The following is an 18646-nucleotide window of genomic DNA, read 5'->3' as shown; positions in this document are numbered from 1 at the left end:
TAATAGAAGTCAGTATGTTATACAGAGGGAGCACAATGCTATGGTAACACCGGGGGAAATTCATACCTCAACATAAATATAGATGCAAGCCAAGCCTGCAGGTTGCGCTGTTGTATTTGACCACGAACGACATCTGTGTACTGTCCTAAATACATTGTGTCTGTCGTGGTCAGACCAGTGTACCGAGCTTTGTCTCTCGCTGTTCAATCCGTCAACAAGTCGAGAATCTTCTTCGCGATTTTCTCTGCGGTTCTTAGACAGTCGCTAACAGGATTAACGCAGCTGTTTCACACGCATTCGTAAAGTAAATGTGTGGCTTGCTACCCAAATAAAGCAGACAACTGCCGCTGGAGAGCGCTGAAAGCCGCCCAAATCACGTTAACTATCTCCTCCCGTGTGCCGACTGTGCTGCCTCTCGTGAGGTTGGATGTCGCTTCCACGTGAGTGTTTAGCTGCCTCACCCCGTGGGAGAACGACTTAAGCGACACTTGGCGTCGTGTTCAAATGCGGACAGCGAACGATTTGAAACGATTGGTTTGGAATGAATCACGGTAAAACCTGTGTCTATCTGATGGGAGCGCTTAGATTTGACGTATGCCTGGAGAACGTTACCTACCATCATGTGTAGTGCCAACAGTGAAGTAGAGATGTGGTGGTGATAGGGTATGAGGAAGTTTTTCGTGGTTAGTTTGTGTGTGGTTTTCTCATTGCGCTTACGAATGCGTTAAATGTGGAAGGATGTGTACTCATTTTACAGCATTGTGTACGGTAGAGGAATAGTTTGGAGTAATGATTGTCAGCAGAACAGTGCATTGTGTCATGAAGCAGTATCTGTTGGTCTGCGAGGCAGTGTTTTATTTACAATAACATTCGTGAAGTGGGCTAGCCTGCTCGGATTCTCAGCCCGAACCCAGTGGAAGACCTTTGTGATGAGTTAGAACGTGGACTTCTCTCCAGGCCCCACCGTCCAACGAAGTATCTTCTTTGATTTCGCCTCTTGAGGAAACATGAGCTGCCATTCTTCCGGACAGGGACATCCCAACGGCTGTGTCCCCAGCAGAGTGAAAGCTGTTATAAAATCGAAGAATGGGCACACCACATGTTACTGTCCACCAATAGGTGTACGGATACTCGATCACATAGTTGGGTGTGTAATGTGACCAGGACTGGGATTTCGCCTGATGTCACTGGGTTTCCGAGGACGGACCAAAGAGTCACTTGAGAGTGATTGTATGTGGTACCTCTTCAACGGTTAATATACCTTATTTCCCAAGCTTAACTCATGTTTAGTGTATGCGTTGCTAAAATACTATCAACTTACCTGTCAACCGTGAACAGTGATGTATGGCGGTTTAAAAACCGAAGCTTCGGAACGTTCATTAAGGAGGAAAGAGAGATACAATAAATAGCAGGAAGAAAGCGCGGAAAGAGTTCTGCGCGAAAGCGCCATTGAAGAGAAAGTTGTGCGGTGGTGCCGAGTCGGAGATGCGCTCGTAACTGACGGAAGGACGACTTAATGGGCAGGCTACGACTGCTTGCGTTACTACAGGTTTCGTCACCCCGCATGTCGTGGTTCACAAGTAACTTCATTCATTAGATCCGACATGGGCGTACCCAGCGGGGGGGGGGGGGGGGGGGGGGGGGGGCAGCTGCCCCACCCCCCACCCCTAGAAGATATTCGCAGTTTTTCACTAGTTTACTGTTTTATTTAATAAGAAATGCTGCATGTTTTCTCGGATTGTAAAGTGCATACTTGTATTTAAAATGTTTATTAAAAGCAGTTTTTCACTGGTTTACTGTTTTATTTAATAAGAAGTGCTGTATGTTTTCTCGAGTCCTTGTTTCCTGAGACTAGTATGACCTGCCCCCCCCCCCCCCCCCCTCCAGTTCGGATCCTGGGTACGCCCTTGAGATCCGAGTAGATTGTCTGAAACAAAATGGAGCAGTTAATGTTCAGTTTGGTCTGCGTGAAAAATGTTGGTTGATGTAGCTTCGTGTTCATCAGAAGAGAAGGATGGAAAACAATGTATTCCTGCAGCAGATCGCTGCTCGTAGATGTGTAATACGCTCCTTGAAGGCCGTAGTGGTCATTAGTCTTACATGTCTGTTGCCGAGACGCCAAATGGAAGCAATTTCGTTCAAGTCAACTCAGACCGAGCGTGATTCATATCCGCTTTACTCTTTTCACCGGAGCCAGTTTTCTGCTGCGTTCAGGGAGAGATTGGAACTGGTTATGAAAGCATATGAAACATCAGGTCGTGAGGACTGCATAACATATTACGTCGGCGTAGAACTGATAACTTGATTTGTTGTGTAAGGTTGGTAGTCAGCCAGCCTCACATTCTTTAATTCATGTAGTTAGATATTTTACCAGCAGAACGTAGCAACTTGCAGAGTTACTTTTATTTCTTCTTTAGTTTACGTTTAAGGATAACGCTTGTTGCAGGGATGTGTGGTAAAGTGGCCCGATTTACACCTCTAGTAGCTTTAATTGTTGTTTTCTTCCGTTTTAGAAAATGGAGGAGGACTGACGCGAAGTACCCAACACGGCTGAAGACGAAATATGCTGTAAGAAAAATATACAGCAGACTTCCTGGCAAATTTGTGAAAATTATATTCCGTTTTGTAAATGAAACAAATTTTACCCTAGTCAATTCTTATTGTCCGGTGTAAATTATGGATAGTTGTATGATCACGAAAGGAAGAAAAAAAGGATCTCTTCAGTGAAACGATGTTGAGCGAACTTCTTTGAACTGATTACCGTCTCGGTATTTATCAGATGGCTCTACCAAAAGAGAGTAGTTATAAAAATAAAATACAGTTATCTTTTACGCGTGTTTCTGTGTAGTGTAATTAGTAAGAGCACGAATCGGCCAATTGTTCTCATTCTTTTGTTGTGCTAAAATATTAAACTTGTGAGATTTGTGGGCTGTGAACTAGTTTCATTTGAAATAAATAAGTGAGAACAACTCCCATAATTTCTTGTATCAGCATAACGTTTTCTTCTTTAAAGCTCCTACAGCCTCAAAAATTTTTGAAGAAATTTTGTTTCCTTTCTGAGGAGCTTCCTAGCACTTCCCGCTGACAGTGTGTTAGCTTACGCATTGTATTCTTAGGTATTAGTTTCCGACGAATCACAGATAATATTTTGTTGTTGAGAAAAGCAAGGAGAAAACTTTTTGTTTTTACATTTTTTTAATCTTGGCCTTCAGCTTATCCAACAATCGACGAGGTCTCGTCAGTCGATTGTTTTAGTGCTCTCTCAAATAACCTACATGACGTGTACAAATATAAATCCTAAATTGTGCCCTGTGAATTTCAGGTGGACTGCATGAGGTGTCAAACGAAAGGTGAACCCGTTGCAAACATTTTACTTCGTAATTTCAGCAATCTTGGTAAAAGAATATGCAGTGGACTCCCCTTGTGTTTCTCCAAGTTTACGTGCTATTATGCACATAGCGCTCACCAAAGTTCACGTGGAGACCATTATATAATTTACATATTCTGAATTTACCTTGCAGTTTCATTTTTTATAACGAAAAGTGCATTAAAAATCAATAGGGCGTTACATATGGCGCGAACTAATGACGTCACGCAACGCTACCGATAAATTTGTTAAAACAACCAGTATTTCGTATTCGCATTGAATATGACGGATTATCTTAACTTTTCTAGTTTGACGTAAGAATACACTCGAGAAAGCTAATTGTTCACTTGTTAGCACGTTTCTTTTCCTACTTCTTAACAGTTGTTCTCTCTGCTGTGAGTGCTTGTTGGTTTCCTGACAGTTCACATCTACTGATGTCGGCGCACTTCGCCTTTGCTTCTTCAAGAAAATAACAGTGAATAATTGATAAAAAGATGTTAAAATAACCAAGTTTCTGTTAATTTGAACTGATACTCCAATCTATGTGCAATATTCACGTGATGGCTTTATCAGAACTCTCTGTACGTGGTGTTCCTTGTTGCGGAGAAACTTAGCACGTTTAATTTCATACCCGCAAGTGTCTTCGAGCCAGGTATATATGTCCACCTGAATACTTCCTTGTCAGGTTCTGCATTATACAGAACTTGTCAAATAAACAACATGTTTCATCTGTCGGGCAAGTCTATGCTTATTGGCTGCACAGTGTGCCCATTGACTTTCTCCGTAATAAAGTGAAATATGTTATACCATGGTAGCGAAATTACCGTTCGATCTCTGCAAAAGGAATTGACAGATATATTGTCAGACTCTTTTACTACCCATAGGTATGTGAAAGTGCAGTCTAAATGAAACGAACAAGTTCCATTTTGTACATTCATTTAGTAAAAAAATTGCTGCCCTTACAGCCTTTGCAAATAAATAATTTTAGGTATTTAAAAGAAAGACAGTTGTCCACTTACGTTGCACAACAGGTGTACATCCGGCATGTTGTAACTAACAACCATTCCACTGGAAGAAAAGATGCGAGGAGTTCATTCTGTATTACACTAGGCAGTATTAAGTATCGCAAGTAATTCGGAAAGTTCTAATACTTTCAGTTGAATAGTGCAACTATTCAACATTGAAATTCATAGACGAATCGAGACAAGTGAGAAAAAAAAATGTGATTCAGTCTCTTCTTGCAATGTAAACGTTTCTAAGTCGGCCAGTCTTTTAGCCGCAGTACATTGAGGCATTAATTTTTGTGCTAAGTGAGACTACGTGGTTCCAGAAACCTTTTCAAAACTCAAACATCTATCATATATGCATATGCATGTGTATAGAAATAGATGATTGACACTCGAAAATGTCTAGAATCATATAGTTTGATTAAAGCGCCTATGCTTGTGTTTCAGGCAGGATGCCCCGTTTCGTTCGATGCTGAAGTGCTATTCCAATAAACTGGAGAGCCTCTGCAATGCTGTTAGAGTTTAACGGGAATGCAAAGTGGGCCGAGGCGTGAATGGGAATTCGGATTGAGTTCGGAGACGTGCTAGGGTAGTCCGTGCAGTTGTGCAAACATACCGTGCCGGAATGGCGTATTGGTTACCGCTTGTGCCTAGTCTCCCTATCATGTTTAAATTGTAAGCTATATTATTACCATACAGTGGCTTTTTTATGTACAGTGCACATACGATTAACGTTCGTGTCACCTTTTCCACGTAAAATATGGCCCTCCGAAATACGAAGTCCTCCAAAAATCAAAATACGCAAAACATTCCACTGCAGACTAGCAACAGTGCAGACTGTCAAAGTACTCTCATATATTCGTGTGCTACAAAAATTTGTGTACTAGTAAAAAAAGTGAGCAGGAGACCTGGGTTCGAATCCCTGTCTTGGTAAAAGGTTTAATTCGCTTCCGTCGGCATATATGCATGAATTTTTATCCTAGTAATTTTTGAGGAGCAGTATACAAAACGAACTGCTCATTGTTCATGTTCATGTTGTCAGGGCACATACTTCCGGTCGCACTGCACAGGGCAGTACTTGCGCTGCGCCGTCGGCCGTGTGCACCGGGAAGTGTGCCGGCGACAGCAAGATGCGTTATCTCCTTAATTGCGCGCATTGTCTGAGGAAATCCCTTGGTTAGCTGCGTAGCTGTACGCGGAGGCTGCTGCACCCGGAGCACTGAGTTGCATTACAATGGCAGCACCCCACGATCTTCCACTGAAACTCCTGGAAAGAAAAGATAGAGCAACGTGCTGCTGAACTTTTGACAACTTTTCCTGATGAATAGTCTATCAACATATTTGCAGGCACAGCTTTAACCTATAGTAGATTCGGCGAGAGAATATTCCTGACAGTTAGTAGCACTGTTGCCAGCTTTCAACAGCTGACGAAAACAAGTAGTCTATAGAGCTGCGTCAACGCTGAGGAGTTGCCATCTAGATGTATGCAAAACCACATTACGCGGTTGGTTGAGATGGAGGCGTCAAGCCCATTCCACCTGTCTGAGCTGCTTTCGTCGACCGCTCTATAGTACCATTTGCCAAATTCGCCATCACATTATTATCATAGGCATACTTGTAAGTTGCTGGGAGAAAGCTGTTAGAGAAAAACGGACCAAAAGTTAAGTAAAGATACTGTAAATGTGTGGCTTAGTGGCTGACTGGGTGTTAAGACCTACAGATTCAGAGTCCAGTCTCTAGTCGGATATAGGATGTTTCTCCTGTGACCATACTGTGCTACTGTGAATAAATAGCAATAACAATACTGTTGGTAATGGTACGTACAGAACGAACAACGAAGAGGTCATCAGCGAAAGCCCCAACGAAAATAATTTGTTGATCGGTTGATTTGGGGAAGGGACAAAGAATGTTTTTTTAAGTTGGCTACACACACACTCTAGCCACCAAGCGGTGTGTGGCGGAGGGCACTATTCGTGCCGAAGTCACATAAAAATTTGTAATCTACTTCTGAAGTCCCCTCGTACAAATAGACCTACACCATCAGTCAGGGAAGAGCGTGCTAAGGATCTGGGCGCGGGGAAGGTGGTGACGGGGTTCCGCATGTCACATATTAGATTAAGTCTCCGACCATATTCTGGAAACAATAAGGCCACGTATGTTTCGTAGTAGGAAAACCGAGAAGAATAACACACAAATTTAGGAAAAGTGTGTGTGAAAACTGTGGACAAACATTCATGATATGGCGACTTAGAAGGGCAACAACTGAGGAGCCTGGCTTCTGAACCAAAGAAGTGGTGGGTTATGTGTAGGTCCTCAACAAACTGCTAATAGTAGAACTGAAGCACTCTGACCATGGAAAAAAAACGAAACTGAAGAACACAGCCTTCGGTCTAGTGGATTCTAGCATGTAGGAAATCGCCAAATTTGATAAATCGGAGGATACTAATCTACATATATTTCGTGGCTAAGTACAAATGAAGCATTGAAAGTAAATTAATCGTAACATAACGACTAAGAACCTCTTAAGTTGTTTTCAGTTTCAGGAAGAATCACTTTTATTTTTTATTATTTGTGTTCCGTTGATCCAGCATGCAAGGGAACTGCATGGGTATGGAACGAGTCATAATTATACATGAGAACAGTACTTGTAGATGCTAATAGATGGAAATTGTAATATTGTATAGGAACAAAATACCCTAACAATTACAAGATAGGCATTTCCTACAGTGAAAAAAGTATAAAACAATCAAAAGTTTAAAACAATCAAATAATAAATTGCAGTTATTCCAGTTTGATAGAATTGAAATACTTGGTTTTGAAATGAGGAGTAAATCATTCAAACGATTACTTATCCGCCAGTTACTAACTAACGAAATTTTATTGCCAGCCTTATCGCTGCCTTATCGCTGCCTTTCCTCAAGTAGAAAATCTAAAATCTCAAATCTCGTTGTGACCTCCTCCTGAAGGTCGCAAACGGAACGCTGTCAGAAATTCGTATTTTTCGTTCCTCTGTTGTTTATATGGATTTTTACTTACAGGCCTTTTGCGTTTTCTTCTGCAGTCGCCTTTACATCACAATAAACGTAGCAGAAGCTCCCAAGCAAAGAAAAAGATTAGTAGCAACTGCTTGCGCAATAGGCAACGTATTGATACGAGAACGCCCATGCGCTCTTTAAACACGTTTTTATGCATGTCCTTTTATTCCCGTGCGTCTGCGATTGCACACGACCAAAGAGGCATCGTGTTCCTTTTACATTTCAAAACTGGATTTCCAAATGTGTCATACCATTTTACAATCAATGTGAAACCTTCTGGTGTCTTCATATCGATTCCACATGGATAATTTCTTTCATCTCATCGCACATTTTTTTTCGATATCTTCATCTGCGGAGCTCGTTACCACATTAGTTTTACTACTGTGGCGGGTGTTGGCTTCGTGTCTGTCCTGGCTTTGATAATGCGGTCACTTTGCTGTTCATAGTAACTCAATGCTTTGATATTTTGTTACTCATTATTTCTATTCCTGCATTACTCCTATTCAATTTTGTATTTATAACTATCAACAGACTAGAAGCCCCTTTCAGCCTGCCACCGAACGTCACAAATTCCCACTACATCTAGCTTCAACCTGTCCATTTCCGTTTTTAAATATTTTAACGTACCCATGCGTTTAAGGGACGTAACATTCCACGCTCCGACCCATAATCGCCAAGTTTTGTCTTCGCGGATGACGACGTCGTCCTGAGTAGTACCCGCGCGGAGATCCGAATGAGGGTTTACTTTACCTCCAGAATATTTTGTCCAGGAGGATGCCATCATTTAACCGTACAACAGAACTGTATGCTTTTAGTAAAAAAAGACTGTAGTTTCCCCTTGCTTCCAGTCCTTCGCACCACGAGAACACGAACGCCTTGCTGGCTGATTTTAACAGGCCAGGTCAGTTAATCTTTCAAACTGTTGCCCGTGCAACTATTGAATAGACTGCTGTCCCTCTTTGGGAACAACTGCCCTCTCCACCAGAAAAATATTAATCTAGTCCTTCACGCTATTTCTTAAAAATGCAGCTAATCAATATGCCTGGAATATCACGAATGTAGTAGCACATATGAAGGACATACCGTGTACCCAGGCGTTGGGTAATGCGGGTCTATTTAACTACGGATACTATGTGGTACTAGCTAACCCGGAAATGCTTAGCTCTTGTTAAATATGTTTGGAAATGGAATATACAACTCGCTTAAAATAATTGGATAAATCGGTTGGGATCATTGGTATGCGGAATATGACACTCACACCTCGGATAAATTCTAGTCAGATTCCACTCTTCGGCTTTTAGCAATGACGTCATACTTAAGGCAAAGACACTGGTTACAGGTCGCATACGATAAAATTACAATCACACTCACGCAGTTATTTACTTAGTTACGAATTATATCGAAACGAACTGAAGATAACGAAAATAATTAAGAACAAGAATTAAAAGTAACCTAATAAGTATTCTCGTAATTTGTACGATTAGAAACTCACAGAGAACCTTTAAATTGCATTACAGTAAAGCACGTGGTGAAGACACAATGTTATAAAATAGCGTTAATTTAATATTAATTATTGAACCTAACGGGAGAAGTGCAGGTAAGTGGGGGTTTTGGGCGGCGAGAAACTAAAAAATATCAGAAAAACGGAAAAATTAAGCAAATGACATACGAAACAGTAGCATAAAATGAGAAACCGACACACTAAATTCTAAAAGAAAAGCCAGTACATAAGAAACGAATATCTACAAAAAAATAAAGAAAATTGGAATCGATAACTAGAATTAACCTAATCATCTTGTGCTGCAGTTCTTCTTGTAGTCTCCATGCTTGCTAAGAAAATGGGATGAGAAGTTCCGCCTTACACAAGACATCTTCTTTCTTTTGTTTCACCCATACATGTTTCAGCACTTTTGTGCTATCATCAGTGGGTTCTATTTTTACTTTTAACTTACATTATGTTATTGTCCTGTTGTTTTGGTAGCTGTTATGCTACACAATATACGACATGTCATAGTTTTCAAGTAGTGGTACGTTTTCCTGTTTTGTTGGTTGGTTCTGAGCACTATGGGACTTAACATCTGTGGTCATCAGTCCCCTAGAACTTAGAACTACTTAAACTTAACTAACCTAAGGACATCACACACATCCATGCCCGAGGCAGGATTCGAACCTGCGACCGCAGCAGTTGCGCGGTTCCGGACTGCGCGCCTAGAACCGCTAGACCACCGCGGCCGGCCTTGTTTTGTTGGCGAAGTAAATAGGCTTACTTCTTTGCCTGTGTTGGCGTGGCAATGCTGTTTTTCGATTACTCAAAACATAGGCGGAGTTTTCGCTGCCATTACGTGTTGTACTTACCTTAGAAGAAAGATTGAGGAAAGGCAAACCTACGTTTCTAGCATTCGTAGACTTAGAGAAAGCTTTTGACAGTGTTGACTGGAATACTCTCTTTCAAATTCTGAAGGTGGCTGGAGAGAAAGTCTATTTACAATTTGTACAGAAACCAGAAGGTAGTGATGAGTCGAGGGTTGTGAAAGGGAAGCACTGGTTGGGAAGGGAGTGAGACAGGGTGGAAGCCTATCCCCAGTGTTATTCAATCTGTGTATTGAGCTAGCTGTAAAGGAAACAAAAGAAAATTTCGGAGTAGGAATTAAAATCCACGGAGAAGAAATAAAAACTTTGAGGTTCGCCGATGACATTGTAATTCTGTCAGAGACAGCAAAGGACCTGGAAGAGCAGTTGAACGGAATGGACAGTGTCTTGAAAGGAGGATATAAGATGAACATCAGCAAAATCAAAATGAGGATAATGGAATGTAGTCGAATTAAATTAGGTGATGCTGAGGAATTAGATTAGTAAATGAGACATCTAAAATAGAAAAGGAGTTTTTCTATTTGGGGAGCAAAATAAGTGATGATGGTCGAAGTAGAGAGGATATAAAATGTAGACTGGCAATGGCAAGGAAAGCGTTTCTGAAGAAGAGTATAGATTGAAATGTCAGGAAGTAGTTTCTGAAAGTATTTGTATGGAATGTAGCCATGTATGGAAGTGAAACATGGACGATAAATAGTTTGGACAAGAAGAGAATAGAAGCTTTCGAAATGTGGTGCTACAGAAGAATGCTGAAGATTAGATGGGTGGACCACGTAACTAATGAGGTGTTGAATGGAATTGGGGAAAAGAGAAATTTGTGGCACAACTTGACTAGAAGCAGGGATCCGTTGGTAGGACATGTTTTGAGGCATCAGTGGATCACCAATATAGTATTGTAGGGCAGCGTGGAGGTTAAAAATCATAGGGGGAGACCAAGAGATGAATACACTAAACAGATTCAGAAGGATGTAGGTTGCACTAAGTACTGGGAGATGAAGAAGTTTGCACAGGACAGAGCAGCATTGAGAGCTGCATCAAACCAGTCTCAGGACTGAAGACTACAACAACAACTACTACTACTACTACTTTTTTTGTCAGTTTTCGTTACCTGTGTACTCATCCCATTAGATTTAAGTCAGTACTAAAAGTTTACGCTGATATTATGACTTCCCTATGTGCTATATTGCAGTGGATTTAAAGGTTTTCTGTGCTTTTCGTACTGACATAAATAGCGATAATGATTTATATCAAGACCTGTATACCTCTCTTTTTCTGTTCTTATTAATTTTCGTTGACTTTAATTCTTGTCGGTATAATTTGGGCTAAGTAAGTAATCACGTGAACTGTGTTTGTAATTTTATCGTATGGTACATTCGTTTGTATACGAATATGATCAGTTGTTTTCAAAGACAGCCTCTACGTAGCGTCTCTGCTTTAGGTACCACGTCATTGGTCAAAGCCGATAAGTGGAATCGGACACTAGATGTGACCCCACACCTCTGCAGCTGCCGGACCCGTGAAGATAGTAGCTTCAGTGACAGTATTTTGCATAGTTTTAATCTGTGAATGAATGGGTAGGAATACAATGTTTTGGATGATTTAGATTACGTAATAGTAGTCTAATCATAAGCCGAAAAACCATAAATAATGTTTTCTGTAAAAGGCGACATCGGAGAAGAAAACAAAACAGCACGCTGTTGTGTAGACAGTTTTTCTTCGAAAATACATATATGAGGAGAAAGAATAAACTATTTGTCTAATGATTTACATGCCCTCGTATAGTTGTTGAAACTGACTGCAACAAATAAACCGAAAAGACACATTTTCACAGTGCAGCATTTTCTTTCTTGCAGTCAGTTTTAACAGGAAACCTGCAAGTCATTGTTCAAATAAAAATACAGCTTGTCCTTCTGATTGCTTGATAGTCGTGTAAAGATTTGAACTAAATTGGTTAAGAACTATCCGAGGTTTTTAGTAACCACGTTTCCCGTTTATTTATTACATACATGGTTGAGTATTATGATATATTACAAAAATATGGAGCCTTAAGTCCGTCCGAATCTTCATTTGAGTATCGGGTAAAAATTTGAAATAAATTATCCTATTATTTTTCATGATTTTTGGTAATAATATTATACAGCTTGTCTTCATATAGTAGTATAGATAATATTACCGATATAGATTTAGTTTTGTGCAAGTATTAGTCGGAATGTTCCTTATCTTTGAACAAGAGCTGTTTTATAAGAAGAGTTTGCCGCATATCCTCGATAAATTATCCTCCAATAATGAAAATGTTAGGACTAGCGTAACCGATAATTTACTACATACTTTAAATAGTGATACTGAAAAAAATTTAATGCTACTATTTTATGATTGTTACCTGCTGCATACAATGTAGTTATTCGAGAGAGTATAATTTGTGAATGACTGACACGTACTACTTATAGGTAACATTCAAATACTGAGAAAACTTTGTGTTCATATTTTTCATAGTTTTTGGCATTGGCTGGTGCAGTAATACGAGAAATATCGCTGCAAAGTTTTAGAATCCAGAGCCATCAGATATTTTCAGTTGCAAAGAGAAGAGCAGAGCAGCGAACGGCAAAAAAAGGTTTTACGTTTCTGCGGGGTATGGTGAGCGCTAAGGGGGGAGGGGGGGGGGGAGTTACACCCAATAAATCCAACTTGACCAGTTAATAAAAAATTTTAAACAGTTTTTTAAAAAATCATTTTTCAAAGACGTAATTATTGAACAGCTTGTTTCACTGTTATGAATAAAGAATGTATTATTAGAAATTCATTTATATTATTTGCCTACAAAAACGAAAATGTAATTAAAACGATATATTGTTCGTCAACCTCATTTGCTTATGTTAGCGTAGTAAATTAATTCACTATAAGAGCTTTAAGATGTGGATGGAATCTTTTCTGAAACACTTTTAATTGTTAAGTCATCATGGATTTTACTTCTGACAACGGTGCATGTGATAGTATTCAAATGCTCTTTGTTTTTTGAAGATGGGGAGCGTAGGCGCCGCATGTATCCGTATGGGGCAGGGGATGCAGCATTGCTTGTTTTATTGCCTATTTGTTAATTAAGAGACAGCTTTTGCTGGACTCTGACGGATGTTCTGTTCTCTGAAGCGTGAACATTTCTTTGCCCCTACAACGAGTTCTGTCCCAGAATTTGTATTATGCATAACGCATTTGAAAAGTTTGATTTCTTTGCGGGTGATAATCTTCCATTAATTACTTTGTTAAATCCCCAAACATGTTTCACCACACTTGCTGCATCTAAAATGTGTTTTCCCCTTTTTGTTTTTGAAATATATACATAGAAATTTTATGTTGTTTAAGGATATGTTATAAGATTTCGTTGTCGTTAAAATTGCATTACTTGTGCCCTGTGGATGCCAACAGAAATCATCCCCAAGTCATCTGCAACGCAGGAATGTTGGGGCAACGTTAGAATTGACTTTTTGTGTAGAGTATAATCTGTAAACTATATAGTCTTTCGCCCCCCCCCCCCCTCCCACCGCAAAAAAGGGCGTCAAGCATTACTGTAGCTGACAAGCTATAGCTTGAGCTGTACGTCGTTTACGTTTGACTGCTAAATTTGTTGTTGTTTATTGTAATGCTTAAAATGGCATGCGAACATTTGTAAAATTACGAGAGGTTTTCGTTTGGAAAAACTATATGGTGTGGTTTGCTATTTATAAATAGTGCTGCGTATTTTAAGAGCGATTACTTGTTTCCTCGTGCTTGATGATGGATTGTGGATGTTAGAATGTTGTCGTGTGTTACCCACATTTTCCCCTGCCCTAACATCCCTGTATTGCAAATGACAGGCTGTATTTATTTTTAGACTTCTGGCTGTTGGCAGCAACAGGGCACACAAAGTAAAGTACGTACATAATCTAAACAACAGAATCTGACGTCAGCGTTTTCATAACCCACATTAAATTTGTGTATTCATATTTCAGAAAACGGTGAGCTGAACACAATTGTGATGAAACGCGTGTAGGGATTAAAGGAAAAACATGGTTTCTTACAAGAAGTTGGACCTTCCTTATTTTTTTATGAAAGCAAGGGAACACAGCTGGAACAAGTCCATTATAAGTAGTTCCTCCATTAGTTTATTTGTAATTCTGTATTCTTCAGAATCTGTATTTTCCTAATATTATTTTACACGAATTTAAAACTCACTCGTACAGGTATTTCAGTCAGTGGTCAGTTAGGTGTGTGCTGAGCGCGCGGTGTCGTGTCGTGTTGCAGGCGATGGAGCTGCAGCGACGCCGCTGTTAGACGGCCGCAGCCCGGGGCTCGAGCGCCCGCCGCCGCCACGCCGCAGCAGCCGCCGTCCCGGCGCCGCGGCCATGACTCTCTGCCTCACGCCGCCACACAGAAAGGTACGTGTCTCTTCTGGCAACAGCCACCACCCAGCGGCGCGCCGTTCTTCTGGCGAACCAGTGTCGGTGCGCCACACTAACTTTCGTTGCTCTCCAATATTCTGACAAGAGGGCAGCGGTTCTTGGGGAGGTACCAATTTTCCAAAAAGATACATACAAAGGTGGGAAAGTTTGCAGGTTTGGTTTTGTTGTCAGGACTCTCGCCCAAATTACTGTGTCTGACAATGCTGGCTCATCCCTTCTTCGTGATCAAACATGCCATTTTTCTGAATCATAGTTTCACAATTATGATTACTTAAATATTTCTCCTTCACTACATTCTTTTTAAATGGGACTTGTTTATAGTAATGTTAACAGCTGCGTATGGAACTGTCAGTGAATTTCCACTTCTGATTGTGTTCCGCCAGCAAAATGTACAAGGAACCATCCTCTAATTTTTTTTGTGGCTTCTGCTCGTTTTATGTAGTTCTTCAGACCATGACTCCATTACAGAATTTATTACAGAGCGAGGAATGACATGAATATCCACGCAGATATGCACGCTTCGTTGCATTATTTTTTTATATCCAATTCATTCAGCAGAAAACCATGTAGACGGGGAACCACAACTGTGACAATTTCATGGATTAAGAAGGCGCTGAAGCTTTATTTAATCACTGTATCATCAGATCACAACCGGTGACAGATGACAGGTAACTAACGTATGACATACTACTTACATGTCACCTGAGGATACGGTTTTCAGTGACACGAAAGCGGTTGTAAACTGATACGAGGGGCCTTCAATTTGTAATGCAACACATTTTTTTCTCGGCCAATGTAGGCTGAAAAAATGCGGAATTCGTTGTGGGGCACGTTGGAATATTACCGCTTCAGCCCGTGTTATGTTCACGAAATTCCGATAGGTGGTGGCGCAATACGCAACTTTCAAAATGGTGTCTGTAATGGAGGTGCGTTTGGCGGATACTCAAAGACGCTTGTAGAATGCCTATGGAGACCTGGCAGTGGACCAAAGCACGGCGAAACTTTGGGAGAGGCATCATCGCAACAAGTTTGCGCAAACCTGACAGATCTCTCTAGTTCTCGCCAGCCGTATACAGCTGTGACTCGTGTTGCAACGTGTGGAGACTCTCATTCGTGGCGGTAGACGGATCACAAATCAAACCCATCGCTGCTCAACTGGACGTCTCTGTTGGTAGTGCTGAAACACTCGTCCGCCACTTCGGGTGTTCACAAGTGTGTGTGTCCGGTAGGTTCCTCGCCGCCTAATGATACCATAAAGAGTGACCAAGTACCATCTGTGCGGAATAGCTTGCGCGCCACGAGGCTGATAGTGACAATTTTATTGATCCAGAACGATGTTGGCTCCGACGTTGACCAGTAGAGCGCCGCCTTATGGCATACAGGCCCTCCCACTGAAGTGGAGCAAGGCCGTCACATTGAACGGAGTTGCGTTGAAAAATAGAGTTTTCTAAATAATAGTGGAGAATAATGTGGTGTATTGAAATCGTGAATAAAACTAACCTGCTTCCAGGAAAAAATTGTTGCATTACTTATTGAACGTCCCTCTTAGCAAAAAGATTAAATATAGCTGTAGCGCCTTCAGTCCACGAGACCATTCCATTATACTAATAAGCAGGTAGTCTGTCTTCCCAGCCTCTAATGTTTGTGTATAAACCGTCGGCCCAAGAAGAGAGAGAAAAGACTTTTCGTTTCATTGACCATTTAGTTCCTGTTCTGCAGCGGCGTTACTAACCATGTCCTTCAGCGCCCTTAATCCAGTATCAACGACGACATTACGTTTCGCCTTCTAAATGTGGTCCAAATTCATTGGTGCAAGCTATGTATTTTTTCCATAGCACATGGAATTTGGCGTTATAATGCAGCTTGAGTTCCTCACATGCATGTAAAATTACTCTTGCGCCTGTAAATCCGATAAACACCTTTTTAAGCATGTTGTAGTAAGTGAATGTTGTTGTTAGATGTCACGTTTTATATCCTTAATTAGAAGTCATTAAGTGGTAAATTTAACTGTCGCTTCACAGAGTGCAATGACGCAGAAAACTGATATTCAAAGTGTGTCTCGGTTTTGGACCTTAACCTTAGCAAAGTACTGGAATAGCCCGTAGATTTCCTATAAGGTGCTATATTGTGCAGCACATTTCGGTAACTGCGTTTCCTGTGGTAATAACAGCCAGTTGTTTATATGTAGTAAATTCTAATCATTTCCGTTTTGCCGTTGACAACAAGCAGGTCTTCAGTCATCACTCTCTCGTCCTCTTCAGGTTTAGTAGGCTTGAAATCGGATACTTGTGCGCCGACTCTCGACTCGAAAGTACACCGTTCAGAATCCTGCTTATGGATGCGATTTTCATTGCCAATATTTGGCCGGTAAGGAGAGGATTAAATTCCAAACCACTCAGCAGGTGAGAGCATGTGCTCTTCGCGAGGATTAAGCAGTGTGGCGGCACACAGTTTCACCCTCTCCCTTCTTTCATAATCATCATCTCATAATACAACACAAACATAACACCATATATGAATTCATCTATTACAAGCACCTACATTCTTCACACATGCGACACAGATCTCACGTATCCGCAAGGAAACGGGCCAGTCCACACGAAGAAAGAATACGTTTTCCGACAGGCAGCCGAACCCACCCCTTGTGTGTTCTAGCTAACAATCCCATACAACATTACGTTGTTTAGTAATTCTCCGAGTGGGGTCTTTGAGCTCGATGCTCCCATGGCTCTCTTGGAGAGGAATAGGAACGTGTACCGGCACCGGATTTTACACTCTCCTAGTCTTTCATTTCTTACTCGTCTGAAAAGTGCATAAACAGAACACCATTGCACGCCGCACCTCCCCACCCCGCCGCACCTCCCCCCCCCCCCCCCGCCGCACCTCCCCCTCCCAGCCCCACCTCCCCCCCACCCCCACCACTGCTCAACTATAGAACTAACATTTTGCGTCCACCATCTATTCGATAATTATGTATTTGATCAAAAGCTGACGGTTGCAGCTTTGGCTTACTAACATAGCTATTTATTGAAACTTTTTCCTGTATGTGATGTATACTGTAAATGAGAAATATGTACTTGGTTAAAATTTGTAAGTTTACAGGGTTTGCATACTGACGTTAACATTTATTGGAACGACGTTAAGTTATTTCAGATGAATTGATGTTTTTGCTCGTAGTCAAGGAAATTCGCAATTTCTTCTCCGTAAACGTTTCGAAAGCTGTACTCCAATGTTCAGGTTTGCACAGCCAGTCTTCGAGCAAGATGTCATAGTAATTTAGACACCGAAATCGGGTTTGGGAAGAAGGTGGTTGAATTACCTCTTCGATCATCCACATTCATGTTTTCCGAGGTTTCCCGAAATAGGTCAATGCCGGAAATTTTGTTGCTTCCCTAATCAGAGCTCGTGTGCCGTCTACAATGGCACCCTCTTCTACGGAATGTTAAATTGTAATGTTCCTTCCTTGTTAGTACCGCCACCAATATAAATTTCGCGTGTGAGTACCAAATACAGCATTTTAGAAATTAAAGCGTATTTCCTCCGCATAATTTAATCGCCTTAACGTAACCTCTATTCTTTGAACGTTATTACGATTACAGTCATTGCAAATGACCTTGGAGTTCTCGATAAGTTGCAGAGTGGACAGTGTGAATATGGTATCATGCCGCTCGTAGGAAATGCACGCTAGATAAGACAGATGAGTGTGCCATGCTACTGTTCAAATTGTCAGCCCGAGTGTACTGAGTCACGGTGAGGTTGTGGTGACGTTATGCGCAATCATCTTATTTAGTATGACTCAGTGTTTAATAAGATAAGTCGCCTATTCAGATGACGTGTAAATCATTCCGTGAGAGACGGTGAATAGCTTCCTTCACTGACAACTCCCGGAAAGGACGAATATCCTGCGCGTTTTTAGAGAATTTCTCTTTCGGTCATGTCTTCAAAATGCATGTATAATTCTTTGAAGCTATGATTTAGTATCACTGTGTTCTGTGAGAATATTCATTTCGTGACCACCTTCGCCTACTGCAGAAACCTCTTTTATCAAACCGTAAGTGTCCAAATTATCTACCGGCACAAGCGTAGTGTCGTAAAATGCCGTGGCATTTACAAGTTGGGGCAAATGCCTGGACAAATGCCAAATATTCATAAATGCCCGAACATTTATGCATTTTTAAAGACCGCTAAGTGTCGCTTATAAAAAAATTTTAAGCAGGTAGTTTGCATTGGAAGCGGTGTTTCGTAACAATGCTTCTTTAGTGGTTGGATAGAAACACCACTGCTTCTTTAGTGGTTGTGTAAAAAAGCTGTAAAAGTGTCTTGAGAGTTGGGGGAAAATTAGTAGAGGAAATAAATTGGATTGTAAACGTAACTTTAAGTAATGTTTGAAATAAAGTATAGTTTGTATTGACTAGCCAGAGTGTAGGTAGTATT

General features: G+C 41.0%; 1 protein-coding gene across 1 annotated transcript in view; it reads left to right on the top strand.

Moving 5' to 3' along the window:
• The window catches only part of LOC124617232 (protein spitz-like), a 496434-nt gene that overhangs the window by 161601 nt on the left and 316187 nt on the right, over nt 1-18646 (top strand). Inside the window, exon 2 of the mRNA XM_047145249.1 lies at nt 14055-14188. The gene's annotated coding sequence lies outside the window, so the exon portion shown is untranslated. The remainder of the gene's footprint in view (nt 1-14054; nt 14189-18646) is intronic.

The sequence above is a fragment of the Schistocerca americana genome, chromosome 1 (genome assembly GCF_021461395.2).
Source record: "Schistocerca americana isolate TAMUIC-IGC-003095 chromosome 1, iqSchAmer2.1, whole genome shotgun sequence".
Taxonomy (NCBI): Eukaryota; Metazoa; Arthropoda; class Insecta; order Orthoptera; family Acrididae; genus Schistocerca; species Schistocerca americana.
The sequence above is the reverse complement of the archived record's forward strand: the minus strand, read 5'-3'. Positions and strand labels throughout refer to the sequence as shown.